Source organism: Neoarius graeffei, chromosome 12 (genome assembly GCF_027579695.1).
Source record: "Neoarius graeffei isolate fNeoGra1 chromosome 12, fNeoGra1.pri, whole genome shotgun sequence".
NCBI classification, from domain to species: Eukaryota; Metazoa; Chordata; class Actinopteri; order Siluriformes; family Ariidae; genus Neoarius; species Neoarius graeffei.
This window is the reverse complement of record NC_083580.1, coordinates 64,327,060-64,352,047: the sequence shown is the minus strand read 5'-3', so window position 1 is coordinate 64,352,047 and position 24,988 is coordinate 64,327,060. Positions and strand designations below refer to the sequence as shown.

The window sequence follows — 24,988 nt, the reverse complement described above, 5'->3', positions numbered from 1 at the left end:
TAGAAATCTCTATTTTAGCTCACTGGTCCATACTCATTCAACAAGACATGCAGTTGGTGGGTGTTTCACCTTACCTAGATCCAGGACAACATTGCAACGTTCAGTTATTTATAGGGCAATGCATGAATGGAATATACTACCTTATAACATTACTCAGTTAACCTCTCATACCTTTAAAATACAAATTAAAAATTACTATATGATTATCAACTTTAAGTGATGCAGCTGTCTTGTCTTTTTTTTCTTTTCTTTTTTTTTTGTTTTGTCTCTCATGTCATTTATGGTTTGTAACTTTTAGTGATGATTTATGAGAAAACGTTTTTGTATTGTCTGCGTTATTTATTTATTTATTTAGATATGTATGTCATGTCCATTGCCATTTTGTGTGCCTTATGTTTGTATTTGTTAATTGTGAATATAAATGACCCCAGGAAGAATAGCCGCTGCTTTGCAAAAGCTAATGGGGATCAAATAAAAACAAACAAACAAAATGTAAAGCTATTTAACAATTATTCCACAAAATCAAGTCATACATGAGCCAATAGCTATAAGCCATGTATGACGAGATTGAGTGGAATAAGTGTTTTATTCTATCCACATTCACTGGATTTTGAGAAATAGAGCATTTTTATTTTTTTGCAAATTTGATAAATTAAAAACTTTATATAAAACGTCCGACAAAATTATTTCAACTTAGGCAGACTTCTTAAAAACTTATCAATGGCTGCACGAATTGACTTTAGTGTTGTTGTTTTTTTTGTAGAAAGTGCCGTTTTGCTGTTGTGCTGAGGTATAGAATAACTTTAGACATTTATTTAATTCTTCCTTGGACATTTCAGTTCTGTAATTTTCAAACTTCTTTGAGCTTTGAACCAGTCTAAAAAGTTCAACAAATTTTCATGCTTAAAGATGAAGAATGTAAACAAATCGGCAAAATGACAGTAACAATTTGTGAAAAATGCTATAATAATTCTTGAAAAATAAAAAAGATACGTTCTTACCATCAAATACTTTCATTCCATATTTTGCTGCTTTTTTTTGTATTTTTTGGGATTTTGTTTTTGAGTAGAATTTTTATTTTGTCTTCGGTTGGTTCAGCAAAACACGCTGCCATTTTGTTTTTCTCTACTCATGGTATATGAGCTGATAGCCTAGTAGTAGAGTAACCAATCAGAGCGTGCGATTGCTCATGTCCAGTGAAGTGGATAGAATAAACTTTGATACTGGGATACCTCAATAAGAGTTGTTGCATAGAAATGAAAAGCTTTTAAAACAAACAAACAAACAAACAAAAAAAACAGATAAACTGAAGAACCTGAAAGTTTTTTCACTTTACTTCCCAACTGATTTATGATGTCAGTCGACCAGTCAACATTTCAGTACACTACACCTATGGGAACATATTCTCCTGGATGCCTGTCCATCACAAATCCACTTTCTAAGAAGAAGAAATATTGTAGGTGTTTAAATGCAGATACAAATTGCATTAGAGACAGATACATAATCTATATGTAAAACATGAAAAAAATGCATTTTGGTCTCATAAACAGGGGAGTAGCTGGGGGGGTCCTGGGGTGCCCGTGACCCCCCCTTTGTCGGATCATACATTTTTTCAATAGCTGCATAAGAATATTAGAAAAGCACCCACTGTAATTTTTCTAACTTTTTTTTAACTAGATTGTCACCTCAGCCTCATTAGGGTTTCTATAACCTTGTATGGACTTCCTGTGGTTTGCGCACGAAAACGCAGTTTGTCAGAGTGTGTGCGGGAGAGAGAGGCGGATGTAAGTGCAGATATGTTAAATAATACACAGTGCGATATGAGCATAAAGTGCATGAAACGCACGCAACAGGCAAACAGTCCGAAACAGCAGGCAAAGTCGTAATCGAGGAAACAGGCAGGAGGTCAATCGAGGCACGGAGAGAATATCAGAGGCAAAACTATACAAGGTCAAGGGACAAGAAACAGGAGTCAAAAAACCAGGAGGTCAACAAGGACAGGAAACACGGCTCTGTAAGACACACTAGACGCGGCGCAATACTTCGCATCGTCCTTGCATGGGCACAGTTCTTAAATAGCCCAAACATAGTTCATTGATTAAAGACAGGTTTTCTTTGTTAATGGTGCACATGCTGGAGCTCGTTAGGCGTGCGCGCAGCCCAAGGCGCACCTTCAGGTGCATGAGCCAAGGCGCGCAGGACTTAAACAGTTCTGCGCAAGCGCAACACAATTGCACTAGAAAGGATGGCCAAGCTGCCAGTGTAGTTGCAGTCTTTTTAGTTGTGAATTACGAGTATTTCCTCTTGTGTTAATAATTCGCCATGTCAAAACAAGCGAAACTTTCCTCCTTCTTTCGACGTGAAGAGAGGAAAGCAATTTATTATATATTTTTCCATCAAAGTTGCATTTTGTGGCTTCGAAGCTAAGTTTTAGTGTGCCGTTTCTAGAACACAACATCAAGAAAATGTGGAAGAAACAGCAATAATGGAAGAGCCGGTTTCTAAGCTGTCTAAAACTAGCAATGGTAATTATTTTTTGTTAAATAATGTACTCAGGCTGCCAGTCAGTGTGTGACCCCCCCTTTGAACAATCCTAGCTACGCCCTTGATAAAGGTTGAAGAGAAGAGACGTAATGGTGGGAGAATTTGAAAATATTTTGCAATGCTTCAATACTTTCTTACCAGAGTGAAACAGACCAGAACAGTTCAACATTCACCCAAACATCTCACAAAATCCTTGTGCCAGCCTTGCAGTGATTTCTGAATATTCTGTCCCCAGGCAATTGAGAACAGAGTCAAAAAGAGTTTGTTTTCTATGGTCTTCATTATCCACTAGCTTTACTAATGTATTCACTAATCCCTTCTCACACTTTCTGAAGCTTATATAAAGCATGCAAAAGAATCATGCACTGAATCCTTAAACGCTAAAGCACAGAGAATCCAAAGTCCTCACAGCAGCTCTTAGAATCTGTGCAGTAATTATAAAATATTGCAAACAAAGCAAGGCAGAGCAACAATCTGCTGAAATATATTGTTCTTGGGAAATCAGTGTTTTTATTATGCCATATATCTTTTTTTTAATTCAACTAGACACTTTTTATTTAGCTATGCACACATGCTGCTTTCAAATTTGAACTGAATCAGATTACATTTATTACATTTTTATCTCATTCATTAGCTCGCCATGAACATTCACATCAGCCCAACACTAGGGTCAAATCTAGTCCATATACCCACAAAGCATACTTTATAGTTTGCATATCTCAGCCTTTCACCTCGTCCTGCCCATATTCCATCATTTCCCAACTTCAATCATGTAAGAAATTTAACTCTAATCTTATCCAGTAATAACAAAGTGAAACATATCGTAAAGCCATCAGACTTTTTTTTTCTTGGTCTTCACAATACAAAACATACACTCACTGGTCACTTTATTACAGTAGGAACACCCAGCCACTTGCTGTTTTATGCAGTTATCTAATCAGCCAATCCCTTAACAGCAGCACAATGCATAAAATCATGCAGATACAAATCAAGAGCTTCAGTTAATGTTCACTTCAAACATCAGAATGGGAAAAATTGTGATCTCAAAATGTGACTTTCACTGTGGCATGGGTGTTGGTGCCAGATGGACTGGTTTGAGTATTTCAGAAACTCATACTTACCAACCCTCCCGATTTCGGCGGGAGGCTCCCGATTTTAGCCTCCGCCTCCTGATCGTACCATATTTGTTAAAAATTGGATAATCTCCCGGTTTTGGGAAATCCCTAACGCCAAGTGAAAAATACTCCTGATTATGTCCAATCAGAATCGTATGAGAAACGCTGCTGACGTCAACTGATTTTTAACCAATCGACGAACAAAATGACAGTCACTTCCATAATGTAGGATTCACCCAGGCTGTCCGACATTTTTTACAAGCAGTCATTCATTATGGCCACTAAACGGCAAAAATATGAATGCAAATACCAGGTTGCATGGGAGAATGAATTTCCATGGATAAGCAAATGTTCAACCAGCCAGACCAACGCATTTTGCAAGGTAAGACTGCAAAGCGATTCATTTATCCCAATTATTCAATTGCGGTTCAATTATCCCAATCTTATGGTGGGGTAAAAGCAGGTAAATTACATATTCTTCAAAACTACAATAGGTCATTCATACCCTTTTATGTAAATTCATAATGTTATCTTATTTTTTAATTAAAAATAGTTGAACATTTGTACATGTGTATGTAACAAGTACTTAGGAGACATTGAAATTAACTTAAGATTTATATTATGTTTTGTATTTTTTGTAGTAAGAAGTATAATTAAGGGCGGCACGGTGGTGTAGTGGTTAGCGCTGTCGCCTCACAGCAAGAAGGTCCGGGTTCGAGCCTCGTGGCCGGCGAGGGCCTTTCTGTGTGGAGTTTGCATGTTCTCCCCGTGTCCGCGTGGGTTTCCTCTGGGTGCTCCGGTTTCCCCCACAGTCCAAAGACATGCAGGTTAGGTTAACTGGTGACTCTAAATTGGCCATAGGTGTGAGTGTGAAAGGTTGTCTGTGTCTATGTGTCAGCCCTGTGATGACCTGGCGACTTGTCCAGGGTGTACCCCGCCTTTTGCCCGTAGTCAGCTGGGATAGGCTCCAGCTTGCCTGCGACCCTGTAGAACAGGATAAAGCGGCTAGAGATGATGAGATGAGTATAATTAAATTGCATATACAGTAAGATCTGCACCTCTGTACAAATGGAATATATTTATCATATTGAAATGTTTTTAACTCTTGAGAATTTATTTTTGCAGTTGTGTCACAGAAATTTTAACATCAGCCATGGTGGAAAAAAAATGATGCCAAAAATGATACCATTTCAGAAACAAACTGTACAACTTCTGAAGTGTTTAGTGAAATTTTGCATGACAGAGAATTTGTTTGGTGAGTGTATTTGAATAGTGTGGTAGTGTCTTAGTGCTATTTTGAATTTATGTTTGAAAGTTTTAAGTGAAAGTTTACAAGTGAAATTATAAACATTCTTCTAAAGCATCACTTGTGTTATTTTCTGTGGGTCTCTGTATGTATACAATATTCAGGCATGAGATTTTTCAGCTAAAAATCTGATTTAAGACTTCCCTTTCATTGTTATTATATTAAAATTCAAGACAAGAGTATTATTTCAGATTTTTCACTCTGAGCGCTCTCATGCCTGATACATGAATCCCATAACCTATAGTAATTGATAGAACAATATCAACAATTCAAAAACTCTTTAATTGTATAAATTTCAAATAGTTTGCAATTAATTGGGATCCACTGTTTTTATCGTTTCAACCGCGCATCAGACCCTCGTCCAATTGAAAATGTCGCTCACGCACTTTTCTCCCCCATGAGAATTTTTAAAAGTTGGCAAGTATGGAAACTGTTGATCTCCTGGGGCTTTCACACACAACAGTCTCTAGAGTTTACACAGAATGGTGCAAAAAACAAAATTCAGTGAACAACAGTTCTGTGGGTGGAAACACCTTGTTGATGAGAGGTCAGAGGAAAACGGCCAGGTTGGTTTGAGCTGCCACGAAGAATATAGTAACTCATAGCAACTCTTTACAACCGTGGTGAGCAGAAAAGCATCTCAGCATGCAACAGCAGAAAACCACATTGGGTTCCACTCCTGCAGCCAAGAACAGGAATCTTAGAATCAAGAACAAGTTCCTGTTAAAGTGGCCAGTGAGTGTATACAAAATTAAACACAATATAGTATACTCTTATAGGAAAATAATTAACGTATGGCGTATGCGCAGCATCCACAATATGAGTCCCTGTGAAGGAGTTGTTACCATAGAAACAACAATATATCATAATGATTTCTGTCACATTATTCACCTTCGATCCTGAGGTCGGTTTACTGTCTGTCTATCTGTCTCTGCTGTCCAAGTGCTGCATGTTTGGAGTTTAACATGTTCTTCTTGTGTCTGTGTTGAGTTCCTCTAAGTTTCCAATTTCCTCCTACCTCCCAAAAAAAACCCTATCACTATAGGTGGATTGGCTATGTGTTGCACCATACGACAGACCAGCATCCCATCCAGGATATATTCCCAACTCACACATCATATTCCCAGGCCTTGTCTAGGCTACTGGTCCACCACAAATAAATGAATGTTAGTCACGTTGTCAAATAAATAAATATAACCTATTCATAACCAACTAGTGCATCTACTAACCAGAAACCAAACTTAACACTAACATCTGCCTCAGCTAATCATTATGCAAACTGTACATCTTACTCAAGACGACCTTATCCAGACCTTTTTAAGACTTTGCAAATCAGGTTTGAAATCTAGAGCAGTATATACAACAAGCGCATGCAGAGTGATGAACCGAGAAGCACCTGCAGCTTTGCCTCTTCCTTTCACTGACAGACTCAGTGTTCTAACACAGGACTGGCCTCATGGGATGCAGCTAAGGTCTGACTTCATTTTGATGCAGAAAGCTGAATACGGATACTTACATTATGGAACGATGTGGCATAGTTGTAGATTTGTTTAAATCTGTGCAGTTTTGAGAGAGCTAGTCAGCAGTAAAGTGACAGATGAGTTGTCTGTTAGTAGAAAATTAAAGGAAAAAAAAAAACAAGACTCCATACCTCATAAGTGATCTCAATGAAATGTAACCTACGTTTTCCCCTGAATTCTGGTAGAGGTAGAACACACAAGAAAACTGCTCACAGCTTACTGAATAATTAATAACTCACATTCTGTTACCTTAATTAAGGTCATTTTGATGAGTTTTGATGCACCAGACAAAACCCTGACACTGGCCTTTGTGCACTTTTCTCTGTATGGGAATCAAACACAATGGTGCATGTTGTTATAGGAAAATAATCAAAGACAGGGTGGTGTCTAGGCATGAAAAGAATTCACGGTTACCATGGTAACAGCAACTCCAAAGTTGATTTTTCCCACATCTCGTGGTGCTTTATTCCTCTTATCCCAAAATTTTTTTAAATAATTATTTTTTTAATTAAAGATTGACACATGAAACAAGTTAATTCCTCTAATCACTTACAGTATAGTAAACAGTCCATCCTTCACTTTCTCATTCTGCAACATTGTCAATTCTTAGACTTTCCCGTGATGGAAGAATCCATTTATTATTAGATTTAGATTATGTGGAATGACTAGCATTCATGCCTCTGTGAATTAGCCATTATTATCAAACTGATAACATATTACAACACGTGCATTAATATAGATATTTATGCACTGCCTAAAAGCAGAGCTCCTGTAGAGTGTATGAGCAAAATATTTACAAGGGTACAAAATCAACCTGAATATAATAATAATAATAATAATAATAATAATAATAATATGAACCATTGAATTGTGTAGTGTTGTGTATTTCACATCAATAAATTGCTGCATTGTCTTGTGAAAGTGATTCCAATAATGAGATATGCACTGCAGTTATGAAAACACATTTATTCCTTTCTTTGACACCGCATGCCATGCGCCAGAAACAACACCACGACATTTATTATGGTGTGACTCTGCTGGGTGCCTGGTGGACAGCAGTGAACCAGCACTTTCACTTTACATCATTACTATATAGTTATGATCCAATATCAAACTTGATATGTCAAACAGTTGTCTGGTTACATCTGTCACATCCACATGCTTTGGCGATCAGAGCATGCAGATGCAGATTGCAAAGCGCATGTATGCCATTAGGACCAATTTCCATGCACCTGTTCCTGATTAGAGTGCAATCACAACGCATACATATAAGGACTCTCAATAACACACAGACTTTGCAAAAGCCTTGTATTTTATATCATTTTTCTGGTTTCGATCCTATTTCTGTTTTTGGACCGTGAGTATCGTATTACTTCTGATATCCTGTCTGTGCCTCACTCGACCACTGCCTGTTTTTCGACTCTGCCCTTGTCTCCATTTTGGATCTGTTTGCTAGTGTGTTTTCAATAAATCTCTTCCTACGATTATATCTGTCTACTGCCCTTACGTGACAGAAACTGTAAATTGTCCAACAAGCTAGTGGACTAATAAAACTGTTTTAACTAGTTTTATATGAAACTGTCAAGAATATTTTCTGTAAAATGTGTTAGTAAATAATCCCACATTAGTTTTAAAAAGCAAATTAAAAATAAGCACTGGATAAAAACCCATCTATCTTATGGAAATAAAGATACAAATTTCATTGTCTGGTGGTCAAGTGTTGATGAGATATGTTGCTTTGCATTTATGATTCGGTTCCCTGTGGTGGTACATGTTTGTTGTTCGTCGTATGTACGGACAGACATTGTATGGTCAAGCCATCAAAAATCAGGTCGATGCATTACCATATTCTCTTAAGTATGGGGCTCCGCTCCATGTGCTTTGCACACACAAGGAGTTCTGCTAATATAAAACCTGTGATTCAACTTGCAGCCAGAACTGTTGTCAGAGCTACTGATATAGAAAATGAAACACCTTCTGGCCAATCAGGGTCAAGAATTTAACGTTATGGTTATAAATATCAATAAAGTATATAAGATAGAAAAGTACATGCAATTATTTTTGTTTAGGATTAGTGTGGCTATTCCAGAGACTTTATATTGCTTTGAAAACCCATAAGCCAAAACAGAGCTGAACTTGTTCAAATTAAATTAGACACAGTCCTCTTGTGCTGAAAGACAATGAAGCAATCATTCACAAACTCAAACTCAGGATTCTTTTCACACACGTCTTTTCACAGTTATTTTAGAGGCTACCAGGTTCCCAAGACAAATTTAATAGCACACAGTGGAATCAGCAGTTTGATTATAGGAGGCTGTCTAATGTGTACTGTATGTCCAGGCAGGACTGTCATCTGTGCAGCACATGTAGCTGAGAGCACTCTCATTATTGACATCTTTTACATATTGTGCCACTGTTCACTGCAGATCATTGAGCCAACATAACTGCTCAGCAATGAGTGGATTCACACTTCAATTACCTGGGGAAAACCATGGCCTAAAGGTTAGAGAAGCAGTTTTGGGACCAAAAGGTTGCTGATTCAATTCCCTGGACCAGCAGGAATGGCTGAAGTGCCCTTGAGCAAGGCACCAAACCCCCAACTGCTCCCCAGGCTATTCTGGGTATGTTGTACGTCGCTCTGGATAACAGTTTTTGCTAAATGCCATATTCATGACAGTTTCATATAAAACTAGTTAAAACAGTTTTATTAGTCCACTAGCTTTTTGGATAATTGATAGATGTAACCAGACACCTGTATGACAGATCAAGTTTGATATCCGATCGTGACTATATAGTAATGATGTAAAGTGAAAGCGCTGGTTCATGGCTGTCCACCAGGCACCCAGCAGAGTCACACCATAATAAATGTTGTGGTGTTGTTTCTGGTGCATGGCATGCGGTGTCAAAGAAAGGAATAAATATGTATTCATAACTGTGATGCGCATTGGTTTCACTGTCACAAGACAGTGTCGCAATTTATTGACGTGAAATACACAACACTACACAAGTCAATAGTTCATATGCTACAATATTATTATTCTATTCAGGTTGATTTTGTGCCCTTGCAAATATTTTGTTCATACACTCACCAGGAGGTCTGCTTTTAGGCAGTGCCTAAACATATATATATTACCTACTATGTATCCTCACTTTTTCATTAATTTTTATTACTATTACTTTTTACAATGTTGTGCAAACTGTAGTATGCCATTGTGCTCATTGTTTAGTCAAATGGGAAGTACTGATATAATTAAATGTCTACAGTGCAGTTTTGAAGGCCCATCTTAATAAAAATTGAAAGAAACATGCACAATGACCTCTAAATCAGCTTGCCATGCATTAGGCAGTCTTCCCTGCATGCAACAAGTCATGACAGATCTGAGCGTGAAGAGAGATGGAGCATGAAGTGAAGTGTCAGAGGCAGATGTCTTTGGCTGACCTGCAGAGCAGGGACGAGTGTGGGAAGAGGCATGTCGAAGGTGTCCAGACACATTTATCATGTGTGAAAAAGGAACTCGACTCACTGGCTATACCATTCATTCCTGTCTGTCCTGCTCATAACTCACAGCCAAGTCCATGAGCATGGAGAGATACACTGAAAATAATCGCAGCTGAGTAATAATTTGGCCAATAAACCTTTCTACACCTTTACTCCTCCTGATTAAAAAATGCTGTAGTCTATGAATATGCATGAATACATGAATCGTAAACCCCTAAGTTTTCCAGGCATCCCAACCCCACCCCTTTCCTCTGCTACCTTGGGTAAACTGTTAGCTATGACATAAAGAGGAGACATCTGTTCACCAATATTCGACAATTATTGAACTGTAAAATGATTGAACTGTCGGTAAGAATAGTACCATAGCTAACTGGCGAGTTAACTACTCATAATCTTGCATTTGTCAAAAAATTTTGTTCATTCATAATTTTAATTAGGTTAGCTATATAGTTTAGGATGAAAGTTCAGTTCTGATTGCCACATCATATAATATTTACACATAGATTCAGTGCTGTGGAGCTGATTTTCTGAGATCACAAACCAAACTCTTATGCATTATTAACGGAATCAGCTTCTACAGATATACAGAAATATTTAGTTTTAAATGTAAACAATCTGAAAACCCTCTCTCTGTCTGTCTGTCTCTGTCGAGTTACATGTCAATCCTGAGATACCAGTTATGCTGACCTCTCTTGTTCTTCAGCCCTGCCTGATCTGTCCTGATGCCCTACTTTTGGCTGGAGTTCTCATCACATCGCTCCTGTGGAGGATGGACCCATATGGACAGACAAAAGACACACTTGGAAAACGGCTCTGGACACTTACAGTTTTGCTATGATGGCTGAGGACTACAAGTGTCATGATAACTTTAGGACTGCAGTTGTCATGAACAGTCTTGCACTCAAGTCTCCATCAAAGAACAGTTGATAACTTCAATAAAACAGACTTCATGTTAAAACTATAATGAATTTGCTGGCTACACAGTTATACTTTGTGACTATAGAGGACATAGTTATAGACGCGAATTATTTATAATCACGTTATCTGTTATCAGCCGGATGAGGATGGGTTCCCTTTTGAGTCTGGTTCCTCTCAAGGTTTCTTCTTCGTGTCGTCTAAGGGAGTTTTTCCTTGCCACTGTTGCCCCAGGCTTGCTCATCAGGGATAAATAAATTTATTAGGACTAAAATTAGCTCTTATGTTTAAAGTCTTTCATTTTCTGTAAAGCTGATTTGCAACAATGTCTGTTGTTAAAAGCGCTATACAAATAAACTGACTTGACTTGAAATTCTTTGCTCATTCTTTCTCATATTTTTACTGTTAGACAAGATCCTGACCTACACTAGGAATGTTTCCTAAATCTTATAATATAAATAAGTAAGTTATAATGTTCTTTTAATGTTACAGTGCTTGTGCAGTTTCTGGTTGTTTTGAAATCATGTAATTACTACTCTGCTAATGTTCTGTGCAGCAAATTCACTCTGCAAAACCTCTGCAAATTCACTGTTGGTGATCCCTTTATAACCTGTCTTGCACTTTTTCTTCATCTAGGTGTCATGTGTAGAAGTTTTGATCAGAATATGCCTGATATTTTCTTTCTTTCATGGCCACCCATGAGACGACTGAGGTCAGTTCTGGTCCATTACAATGGAGAACCATATGAAAATGGAACAGATCAGTCAAAATAATGTAAAATATAACTATTTTGACAAAATATCTTCAATTTCACGTTACAATTTATGAGCTATGGCTTAGAATGTCGCTGCATTGTTGAGTCTTCTGGGAAGGGTGAGCCAGCCCCTTTAAATTCAAAAAGTGTCTGGTGAGGCATTGACTGTTTAGAGCTGCTATAACAGAAGTTATTTATTGTAGGTTCTGCAGACGTTCTGGTCCACAGCATTACATGTAACCATATAGAGATAGTAATACTATATGTTGGTTTTTTAATAATTAAAAAAAAAGGGCAGCACTGAAACTACTATTGGATAAGAAGAATAAAACATTACAGGCATTTAGCAGACACTGTTATCCAGAGCAACAGACAAGAGGACCCTGACATACCCACAGCAGTATGCAGCTCAGGGATAGGTGCCTTGCTCAAGGGCACTTCAGCTAGTCCTGCTGGTCCAAGGAATTGAATTGGTGACCTTTTAGTCCCAAAGCTGTGCCTCTAACCTTTAGACCACAGATTCCTTCTTTACATGCTGTTACAGGAAAGTAATCAATGGCAGGGTAGTGTGAGCAGCCCGGAGATACTGTTCCACTTTGTTGTTGATTATTTTCCAATAACCGCACACTTCGTCATGTTTTATTCCTTACATTACTATTATCTAGGGAGCAGTTTTCTACTACGACTCTTTTCCGAGGCTAAATGACTCATCTGTTCATGTATATAACTGCAGTCGACCGCTCAGGAGAAGTTAACCATATAAAACTCGAGTTTTTAATTTCAGGGGTATGCGTTAACACCTGATAGGTGATAGATGCAGTAATACCAATCTCATGGTGCTGCTCTTTGATAAGACTATAGACAAAATTTAAGATATTTTTCATTCAGTTCCCATCCCATTCAGTCCACAGATATAAGTGAATTACAATAAACTAATCTCACCTCAAAGATACTGTCTGGAGATGATTTAGAGCTTCACATTCTAGCACAATTCTCTTCTTAATCTCATCATCCAATCAATACTGTATTATTCCATGAAGATATCAGAGGCTACCAGATAAAAATTCTTATCAGCTCAGACACAGTGACTCAACTGTTCATTACCATGTGATATTGCACCTGTATGTTTTGGCAATAACTTAATCTTTGACCTTGAATTAAACTCTCTCTCTCTCTCTCTCTCTCTCTCTCTCTCTCTCTCTCTCACACACACACACACTTTTCAGGAATCAATTTCCAAGGCAGTAGAAGCCCTGAAATTCAGTCCCTAGAGCTTCTACTGTCATTTGGAGAAGTGTGAGTTGGACAGATGGTGTTTCACAGTGCATGGTGTGGCTGGAAGCAGAGCTATTACAGCATTGAGTGTGAGGTTTATCAGCCCACCAATAACACTGCATATTCCCATTTTCATTCACATTTATGCTTATCATCATTACCCACACTTGCTCCCATTCATTACGATCTGACGCTGAGCTTTTGCAAACTGCTAAGTACTTTACACCCGACACTCTCACACATAACTAATATGACATCAACCAGCCGGTAACACTAACACATTAACACGTGCATGCCTACAGATGTAGTGCAATGCTAATGTTTCCATTATCAAACTTTATTACTGAAATGCACACTTGTTTGGTAAATTTAATTATCAACCTTCTGTGGGTTTATGACAAATCTCCATGAAAATCATTCATGTTCAGCATCAGTGCTAAGCTCTAAGTAATATCATGCTGATAGAAAACAAATGAAGCTAATTTAGAGCATGAATGCACAAGCAAACACAGTCTAATAAGTTACAATTCGTTAGCACATAATTTGGCACCCAAAATGCATTTAAAACAACAGAATGGTTCGTTTTATGACTCTGATTGCTTGAAGCATCTTGAATTAGACCAGGCGGTCTCACCCTTTTTTTGGTCAGTGACTTCATTTTAAGGAACTAAAATGATCTACACCTCACCCCTCACTGCCAGTTCTTCTTTAGTAGAGCTGGAATTATACCTACTGCTTTGAATATTCATGGTGTATTATACAAGGAATAAAACATGACAGGCCAAGCTGTTATAAGAAAATAATCAACAATGGAAGCCCACTTTACACCAGGTCATGGAACATTATTTCTGCATTCTGCTGCTTGAAAATACACTGTATGTCCAAAAGTATGTGCACACTTGACCATCAGACCCAATTGCGCTTGTTGAACATCTCATTCCAGATTTAGTCCCCCATTGTTGCTAAAACAACCTCTACTCTTCTTGAAAGGCTTTCCACTAGATTCTGGAGAGTGGCTGTGGGAATTTGTCCATTCAGCCACAAGAGCAGTAGTGAAGTCAGGCACTGATGGTGAGTAAGACTGTTTGGCGCACAGTTGACATTCCAGTTCATCCCAAAGGTGTTCAGTGGGGTTGAGGTCAGGGGTCTGTGCAGACCACTCGAGTTCTTCCACTCCAGTCTTGGCAAACCATGTCTTCATGAACCTCACTTTATGCATGGGGCATTGTTATGCTGGAACATGTTTGGGCCCGTTAGATTCAGTGAAGGGATATCTTAATATTACAGCATACAAAGACATTCTAGACAATGGTTTGCTTCACACTTTGTGGCAACAGTTTGGGGAGGAACCACAAATGGTTTGATGGCCAGGTGTCCACAATTGTTTGGCTATAAAGTGTATCTGTATTGACTGTCAGAGCATTATAACCATCTCATCTCATCTCATCTCATCTCATCTCATCTCATCTCATCTCATCTCATCTCATCTCATCATCTCTAGCCGCTTTATCCTGTTCTACAGGGTGGCAGGCAAGCTGGAGCCTATGCCAGTTGACTATGGGCGAAAGGCAGGGTACACCCTGGACAAGTCGCCAGGTCATCACAGGGCTGACACATAGACACAGACAACCATTCACACTCACATTCACACCTATGGTCAATTTAGAGTCTCCAGTTAACCTAACCTGCATGTCTTTGGACTGTGGGGGAAACCGGAGCACCCGGAGGAAACCCACACGGACACGGGGAGAACATGCAAACTCCGCACAGAAAGGCCCTCGCCGGCCACCGGGCTCGAACCCAGACCTTCTTGCTGTGAGGCGACAGCGCTAACCACTACACCACCGTGCCGCCCATAACCATACCAATTGCATAGAATTGCATAAGATTTTTTAATCTAAAGAGATTTTCACCTTTATGCTCTGTAATATACATCCCTTGTTCCATTTTGGTTATGAACTGCAAAAATTTTAGATTATACCCTTCTAAATAACACAAATATTGTAGCATTTCTAGTTAGAAACTACAGCAAAACCAACAAGACTGCATTTGTTTGGACTTTGACTAACACTGGACATGGTGCAGCTATGATTTGGTGCAAAATAGACTGAAGACCTTAAAATAAACAAATTGCAAAGTCAAATGAAATATCCATTCATCCATCCATCATCTATGTCCCTTATCTATCACAGTTGCGGGGAAAGCTGGAACCAATCCTAGCTGACAGGGGGTGAGAACTGGGGTACACCCTGGGCAGTTTGCCAATCTATTGCACGGCCAACAGTCAAAGAAACAAGAAGACAGAGTCATCTATATCCCCCGCTCTTTCAGTAGTTTTAAAGATATGACCTGGAAACAAAAACGTGACTGGATAGACAGCTGGATGGACAGACAAACAGAAGCTGTTTCTAAAAGGCACATCTACATCACCTTGTTAACATGTATACCAAGTTTCAAATCCGTATCATGAATAGTTTTGGATATATGCTCTGGAAATGAACATTGCTCTTAGAAACTAAGTCAAAATCTATTTTTTATGTAAAAATTTGAAAAATACTTTTTTCCAAAACTCTAAAATAGCAAAAGGCACCACTTCACATGTTGCTTGATATGTATACAGTTTCATGAAGATATCTTCAGTAGTTTTAAAGATATGGCCTGGAAATGTGACCGGACGGACGGAACCCATTTCTAAATCCCCCGCCAAATTTCGTTTGGGTGGGGGATAATAATCAATTACACTCACATTTACAGCTATGGGCAATTTAGAGTCATGATTTTGGACTGTGGGAGGAAACTGGAGCACCTGGAGGAAACCCACACAGACATGAGGAGAACATACAAACATCACACAGAAAGGCCCCAGTCAGCCATGAGGTTCAAACCCAGACACTTCTTGCTGTGAGGCGATGGTGCTAACCACTGCACCACCATACCACCCACTAATGAAACAAGGAAATTGGAATGACTGCTTGAAAATATTCCATAAGTCAAGTTAATTTGAATAGAACTTCATCATAATGTTTGGGGAAAATCACCTGCAATTCAGGCAAACAACAAGACTAAGCACCTATGAATTAGACAGAAACGTAATTAAAATTCATTAAGTGATTTCCTCATTGATTTGAAAAAGAGCAGTGAATGCCACAATAAGCTTTTATAATTTTCATATAATTGCTAATAGCCCATTCCTTTAAATGATACTTCATCACAGCTCAAAAAAGCCAGCTATGAATAAACACAACGGACTTGGTCATACTGTGATTCATCGCATTTCAGCTGAATGGTTTTATATTAATGAAGGACGTGAAAATAAAACACACTCCGCTGAGTCACTCAGACCTGTCTTTCTTTTGGTCTTGTGCAAGATATATGAGGAGAATGCAATTAGCAAAGTAGCTTTGAAAGCTGTGGAACCAAACACTGCATTCAGATCCCAATATTGTAAATAACACACATGCGGTGACTGCTTTAGGTTTTGGTTTAATGAAAAACCCTGAGCGTATTCAACATTTTCCAACATGTCTACAGTACTGGAGTTAGAACAGCATCCAAGCAGCACTATCCATTAGGTACAGTGAAACAAACGATAAAAGCAACTACAGATTAAAACTGAAGAACAAAATGTCAGTACATTATTTGAATCTCACATATAAAAAGCCATCAATTTCTGGTAATTTTTTTTTGTTGTTGTTCCAAAACGTGTTGAAAACAAACAGTGTCTCATTTGCCAGTTTCTGCTAATTAATACATTTTTGATATCAAGCACCTAAGCTAACACAAGCTAGTTACTGCAGTCAGCTATGCTAGCTAGCTAACTAAACTGCTAGGAAATGGTAGCTAAAGGTGAGCATTCTTAGATAGAGAAAATACTTCATAATATACATTAGCAATGTCTGATAACAGTCAGATAGAAGCTACAGCAACTGAATACTGTGTGAGTAGCCTAGGGTGACCAGATTTCCCTAGTCTGAAACCAGGACACTTTTGCGCGCAACCATGCTCGTGCACGCACACCTTTTTTTTTACGTAAACGTGACACTCAGGTGCTCTTATTTTGTTGAAGCTCACATTTATCAACATCTCACATGAAATAAAACAAACAGGCATTTTGTTATCTAGTAGCATAGTGGTATACAGATCAGTTAAATTATGGTCAGACAACAGATTTTGTAATGGCTGAGAATAGGCCAGGCTATGTCCATAGGACAAATTTAAACTGATGTATTTCACCTGTTTGTGAGAACACCAAGAAGAATGCATATGCACATGTAGGCTATATCTCTAAAATTGTATGCACTATAGCATGAACTTAAAAAGTAGATATGTGACCTCAACATAGCCTAGGTCAGGATCAACCTTACTAACCATTCCCCACAACTGAATGAATAAAGCAAGATGTGTACAAAAGTGAACACTTTAATGGAAGGTGCAACAAGCTGTTCAACACAGCAATATGGCCAAACTGTCAGAATGGTATGTTAAACAGAATCCTTTTTTTTATTCACCTTGTTATCCCGAGATAACGACATAATTAATTCAGGATGTCGAGAAAACAACACAACTAATTCGAGATCTCGAGAAAAAAAAACACGTTATTCCGAGATCTCGAGAAAACAAAACCGTTATTCCGTGATCTCGAGAAAACAAAACCGTTATTCCGTGATCTCGAGAAAACAAAACCGTTATTCCGTGATCTCGAGAAAACAAAACAATTATTTCATGATCTCGAGTAAACAGCTGAGAAATGGTTCATTCAGGTATGCCAAGAGACTTGTGATATGCTGACTTTGGGGCTATTTCTCATTCTGTATAGATGCAAATTTGGTCATTAGAATATCTGGAATAATCGATCACCTAATAAGGCAATATTTTGATCAGGGGTTGACACAGGGAGAGATTGCATTAAGCCTTTTATTAAGGGATAATTTCAAAATTAGTCCACGGCACCTCCGCAGAAGACTGGCCCAGCTTCGTCTCTATCGATGGAGATACAGTGATCCAGCTGAGATCATGAAATAACGTTTTTGTTTTCTCGAGATCTCGAAATAACGGTTTTGTTTTCTCGAGATCTCGAATTAGTTGTGTTGTTTTCTCGAGATCCTGAATTAATTATGTCGTTATCTCGGGATAACAAGGTGAATAAAAAAAGATTATATGAAGGGCCTCTCGCGGCTTCCGTAAAATATACACTCAAACAAAACAGCAGTAAAGGAGGAGAGGGGCGACAGCCCAAGGAAAGCCCCCACAGGAGCGCACAGCATTTGCAACATAGGCTACCCAACTCAGTACAAGAACAAAGCACTTATAGTGTGTGCAGTAGGCTTCGTGCGCATTGTTCTGCACCTCTCGGAGGAAGGGGTAGGTGCCCTGTAAATCTTTGGAAAAAGTACATTTTCTTTTCGGCATAATTGCTGCGCCATTACTGCTGCTAGCTGCTAGACAAAGAACATTTGCGCCAGTTAATGTTTATTTTATTGCTGCATGGCAACACGTTCTGTTGTCTGGAATAATGTGGCTAAATAAACACCCATGCCACAGGGCCAGGGGGCAGTAACCAGGAAAGTTTGCGATTCCTATCAATTCATCAAAATAGTAAATGCAGACATTTCTCCGCTAATGATTCCCACGCTGCTCAGTCGCAAACGTCACGAGTGGCGAAAACTGGGACATATCCGTGTCCCGACAGACTTTTGTCGGGACTCGGGACACACAACCCCAAATCGGTACTGTCCCGGTAAAACCGGGACATCTGGTCACCCTAGAGTAGCCATAACAGTGTTGCTGTTAGCTAATTCACAGTCTAACAGCTTTACAGCATAGCGGATTCTAAGTAGGAAGAGGTGCAGAAAGGCTTGTGAAGTCGTCCATGTGCTCTAAAAAAGCTTTTAATGTTTGCCTGTAGCATTTTTATTCCTTTCGGGCTTTCTGTTAAATGAGCTTGTTAGTTGTAAAAGCTCTCTTTTTGAAACAGGCCTGCTAATGAGTGTTTAATCTTTCATGTTCCACCAATGCTGTGAAATTCTCAGGATCAGACTTATCTTTAAAACACACAAATTTAAATATTACACCTGATGAAGCATATAAACAAGAGCATGGGCTTTTACACATAATGCACACATTAGCTTTTACACCTTTTTCTCTCCTCACTCTGTCTCTCTTATGCACTCTTTCACTCTCTGTGCATACATTACATACTTTGTGATGAGACAAAAGCGTTTTTATGGCAGACGAGCTACTCTAGCAGTTATGAAACGGTTCACTGCCAGCTTGGTGCCAGCATAACATCTCATAACAACTTGTGAATGTGGTGAAGCAACTGTAGTTTATGTGAACTGTAAACGGAGAAGAAATTATTCAATGTGATAAATTATACTGGCAACCCTTATTCATCTATATACTAGTTTCAAAATGTTAAATAAAAAGTCCATGTAAAATTGAAAACAAACAGAAGGTTTTAGAATTTTGAAACATTTAAAACATAGAAAGTAAATGTACAATATCTTGAATATTTAATGTTCATGATTCTGCACTATTTCTAGGTCCCTATTCAAATGTAAGCAAATTTGTGATATTGCTCACGTTAACTGCTTTGTACAAAAGGTCAGGTTTTCCTAATCTAGACTGAATTTAGACTGAAGCATGTGTTCAGATGACAATCTGGTGGCTTTGATCTAACCTGGATCATAAGGCTTTGCACAAGCTTGTGGAGTCCATGCCAGTTTGAGTGCACACTGTTATTAAAGCAAACAGAGGGGATGTACCAAATACGAAGAAACTCTGAAATTTATGTAAATATGTGAAAGATTTTACTTTCACTCATGTTTTGTCAATATTTGTAATGAAAATTACTATATTAAATTAGAAAAGACTGCAAAATAGATCTGTTTACACTAGTGCTTTCAGACTTTTGGACACCAATGTATAATTTATTGATACTGAGAGAAATTGAAGTTGCAAGGTTAGACCGTATTTATCAATGAGACTCCAATACATAGGCTTGAGGATTTGGCTTTAACCCCTTCAGACACAAGGAAAAATGCTATGGAACTTCATGTGTACAGTTGTACACATTATGCCCGAAGGGGTTAATCTTTTTTACCCTGGCTAAATTGTATAGTTGTATATGCCACTTTATCTAGGGATGGTCTCTCAATGGCAAAGAGTTTTCTGTTTTCAAAGCATAACAGACTCCACTTTGTACTGTAATTAATTTGGTCGGAACCTCATGAGGATTCAACAATCGCATCAGAAACGTCTGAATCAGGCACGTGCATGTCTGACCTTGTCTGACTTTGTCTGAGTGCTGTGCCTGAGACAAGATCAAAATTCTCTCTCTCTCTCTCTCTCTCTCTCACACACACACACACACACACACACACACATAGAGGTATATTAATTACTTCTGGAAATAATCTAAGTGAAAGTTCATTCATTTTCTATACCGTTTATCCATTGCGGGTCGTGGGTAGGCTGGAGTCAATCCCATCTGACACTGAGCGAGTCAGTGGGGTACACCCTGGACAGGTCACCAATCTATCGCATGGCTAATACAGAGAGACAGACAGACATTCGCATCTGTGGGCAATTTAGAGTAGCCAGTTGTCCTAATCCACATGTCTTTGGACTGTGGGAGGAAACAGGGCACCTGGAGGAAACCCACGCAGGTGCAGGTAGAACATGTCTGTGAAGGTTCTCAGTCATCCAGGTCATCTTTAGCATCTACGGTGTGTGGGTAGAATATGCAAACTCCACATAGAAAGTCTCCGGTTAACCAGCAGGTTCAAACCCAGAACCTTCTTGCTGTGAAACGACAGTGCTAACCATCATACTGCCCCTAAGTGAAAGTTTATGGTAGCAAAACAAATTTTTTTCATGATTTGCTGTAATTTTTGTGCATTTATGTTCTTTATCACAAATACTTTCTGAAAAGTTTGAGATTTTGGACCCAAAACGGAAAAAGTGCTATATAGCTGAGAATAATATTTGTTCATGATGGATGATGATGATGAGTGGCAGATTTAGGTATGGACAACACAGGCAGCCACCCAGGGCAGCATCCTGCCGAGGGTGGCACGGGGCGCCAGCACAAAAATAAAATCTGAATTTTGAGATTTGCATGATTAGTATTTTTATTGCTCATTTGTAAGTCACGTTAATGATATCATGACACTGTGTGGATCAATTAACTTGTTAGAGTGGCACCCTGTTTTCTAGTCTGTGAGCCAGGCAGCCTGGCTACTTCCTGGTCTCCTACTCAGAAGTATAACATGGGGAGGGAGGGAGGGGGGTGTGGGGAGGTTGACCTATGACCTCAGATCTCCCCAGTAGAAGTGAGGTAGGGGGAGTGGGAGAATCTATTAAATATCACGCATAATACAAGAGTAAAATCAGTCACACTATGAAATTCTATCTAATAAACCACAATTCATTCATAATATTGTAACTATATAGTTTCACTGTCACAACCCCTTTTCCACCAAATCAGTTCCAGGGCTGGTTCAGGGCCAGTGCTGGTGCTGGTTCACAATTCATTCAACTTGCGAGCTAGCTGAGAACCAGTTTGTTTTTCCATAGCTCGGGGTGCTAAGGGGAGCCACGTCATTACGTCGCTGTATACGTCAGTTACATCGCTGTATACGTCAGTTACATCGCTGCATTTGCATAAACCTTGGTGTGAACATCGAAGCAACAACAACACGGAGAAGAGAAGCAGCAACAACAGCAACAACAATAATGGATGACTTCGCGTTTTTACAGCTGCTGCTTCTCGTTGCTTAAAAATGGCGACCTTTCGCGGTCTTGCTATTGTTGTTGGTCTTAACAACTTGAGTGACGGGTAATGTAGTGATGCTTGAGTGCCAAATCAATACAGAAGGTCTAGGATCAGCCATCAGGTGCTCAGTTTAGGGAAAAGAGTTAAGAAGACGAGGACAAACACACAAAAGATAAAGGTATGCAGCTATGCCATCAATTTATGAGTAGAATATTCTGTATGTAATTACATAGTCAGGTATAACACATTTGTTAGCCTATGCTTACTTGCTTTTTTTTGCTTAGGCAGCTTCATCATCTGAGATGCTATGATACACCACCACACATGTCTGTATAGCATCAGGCGCTCTATCTCAGCAACACGATCAAGTTCAGTGTCTCTGTCAAGGAGGAGACGCCCGCGCCCTCACTCTCCATGCTTCGGGTCCCAGAACAGCAGCTTGTGCACCAGTATGTCATCATGTTGTCTTGTGGCCTGCGAGCTTCATCCTCCTCTCTTGGATTTTGGTGGTAGCTCTGGGTAGGTTTCCATAGACTATTTTGTTGTTGATCTTGTCAAACCAGCTGATGTTGAGTGCAATTCATAGCATGCTTGTATAACAGCTGTCGATATACTTAGCAAGTGCTTTAGGTATGGTCCATGTTTCCGACCCATACAGGAGAAGGGATTCTACTGTGGCCTGGAAAAGTCTGATCTTTAACTCTCTTCTCATTGATGACTTCCATATATTTTTTTTCATCTGACAACATACCTGCCAGGCCTTGGCTTTCCGGACTTCAAAGTCATGTTCAGAACTGTTAATCCAGGATCCAAGGTAGACAAAGTCCCGCTTTCTATGCTATTACCCAGAGGGTGACAATATTCTGTTTTCTGTCCAACTAGTTGACATAACATTAGATATAATTTCACCCAGTTTCATAATGATGTGTGTGGCCTGCAGCAAAAACCTCATCTCATCTCATTATCTCTAGCCGCTTTATCCTTCTACAGGGTCGCAGGCAAGCTGGAGCCTATCCCAGCTGACTACGGGCGAAAGGCGGGGTACGCCCTGGACAAGTCACCAGGTCATCACAGGGCTGACACATAGACACAGACAACCATTCACACTCACATTCACACCTACGATCAATTTTAGAGTCACCAGTTAACCTAACCTGCATGTCTTTGGACTGTGGGGGAAACCGAAGCACCCGGAGGAAACCCACGCGGACAACATGCAAACTCCACACAGAAAGGCCCTCGCCGGCCACGGGGCTCGAACCCGGACCTTCTTGCTGTGAGTCGACAGCGCTAACCACTACACCACTGTGCCGCCCGCAGCAAAAACCTAACTAGCACTATTATTCTAATAATTACATTCATTTTTTATTTGGGGCGTTGGAGGAAGGTTAAGGGAGATGGATAATCACACAATTTTTGTAATTATTTTTATTTTGGGGGGTTGGCACTAAGGGGGTGCAGGGTGCTGAAAGGGGGGTACGCCCAGGGTGTGATACAAGCTAAAACCGCCCATGATGATTGTTAATAATAATAATTCTTAATATGTCATCTATGTCATCTGAAAATGAACCGTATCCAATGAAAAAGGGATGAACCTTGCTTGTAATGAATGAATGACAAAGAGTGAGTTTTGGATGATATTTCCTTCATAATAACAGGAATATTGCTTGTCACTGTGGTGGCATTAAACCCAAATGGGAACTTCAGCTGCAATAAGAGGGATTGTTTGTGTGTTGAGGCTGCTGGGTGATTGGTATGCAGCTCAGCAGGTGTGAAGATATTACCTGAATTATACTTTCATTCATGACTCATTGTATCCCACTGGGTGTGTGCCGAGGTGAGCATTTATATAAATCCAGAGACATGCGGTGTCGGTGACCTTGCTGTTACACAAACACACACGTGTCGAGGTACTCGAAACGGCTGCATGTGAGAACAGGGAATTTTACTAGTTTCTTTTCAGCCATTTTTCAGCCATGATTTTGCACCAAAGCGTGTACTATGCTCATAAACAGTAGTGGGATTAGTTTCGAGCAAAATTCCCCAAGTTGCCCTGACATCCAAATCCAGATTCATACTAAATCAATGAACTGTGCAACATTCAGTTAATATGCATTCCACAACACCACTGGAATTCCCTCAGAAGAGCTCTTGGAAAGAAAACAGTGACTACTAGTATATGTCTGCCTAGATGTGCTTGGCTTTATACACTCTGTCCTTAGTTTGAAGCTTGGATTTGAGCAAAGAATAATTTTTGGCTGCTCGTCATGGGACACTGGGTGCAGGTAGGGGTGTGAGCGAGCTTTAATCCGTGGAAAACAGGCTTTATGTGGATGAAGTCTCTTTCACGTGCCCAGAATGTAAAAATGGATTCAAATAAAAGATGTTACACGCACGCGCACACACAGCTGTATTCACATTATGCATGAGTAATGAGGAGTAAACAATGAAATTGCACACACAGGTATTCAGCACAGTGTTCCCACGGGACATGGAATTTCTGGAATATGACATGGAACCAAGCCATGGAATATCAGGGAATTTTGTTTGTAGCATGTTTAAATTTAGCTGCCATTTATCAAAATGTAATACTCAACATGCAGCATATGAAGAGTTTGGTTCCAAAATGTGATAGATTTATGTGATAAACCTGAGAAAAAAAAAGTATTTTCCTGACCAAAAAAGTTGTAGGAGGAAAACCACTATTTTCTGTTTGAAACTTTAATATAACACTATGAGGTTGTAATAACATTAAAAATGCAAATCTTGATTTTGATTTTTAAAATTTGCTCTTAAAGGTAGACTGCCTTTCAGATTTTTCAAGTATAGGTCATAAAAATAATTTTCCATGACACCCAATTATTTTTGTTTAGTGGACCGAAAGCTACTGAATTCGAATCATAGACTTCCAATTTTATTATTATTTAAAAAAAATAGAACAATTAATGAATTTAGGGCCATGTGGCCCTAAATTGTCTGCTATTTTTCCTGCTTCACCATGATCCAATTCAAGATACTACATCATGCATCATGTGGTGGGCTTTCCCTGTTCATGCAAGGCATTGTGGGATACAAATTTGAAATGAGAGGAAAATGGAAGATGCGAGTGTGCGAATGAAACGTGAAAGACCGACTACAGTAACAGAAAGCAAGAAGAAAAGACATTATGTTGCGAAGGAAAGGAAACACAAGACCAAACTAATAAATATTGGCAGTCAGCGAGCACCTCGGTGTGATCAGCTGTTCATTTAGCGACACAATGATGTAACTGTCAGTGCATGATC

The 24,988-nt window shown here is 39.2% G+C and overlaps 1 protein-coding gene across 1 annotated transcript in view; it reads right to left on the bottom strand.

Moving 5' to 3' along the window:
* The window catches only part of caln2 (calneuron 2), a 56,585-nt gene that overhangs the window by 10,599 nt on the left and 20,998 nt on the right, over positions 1-24,988 (bottom strand). The gene's annotated exons all lie outside the window — the stretch shown is intronic.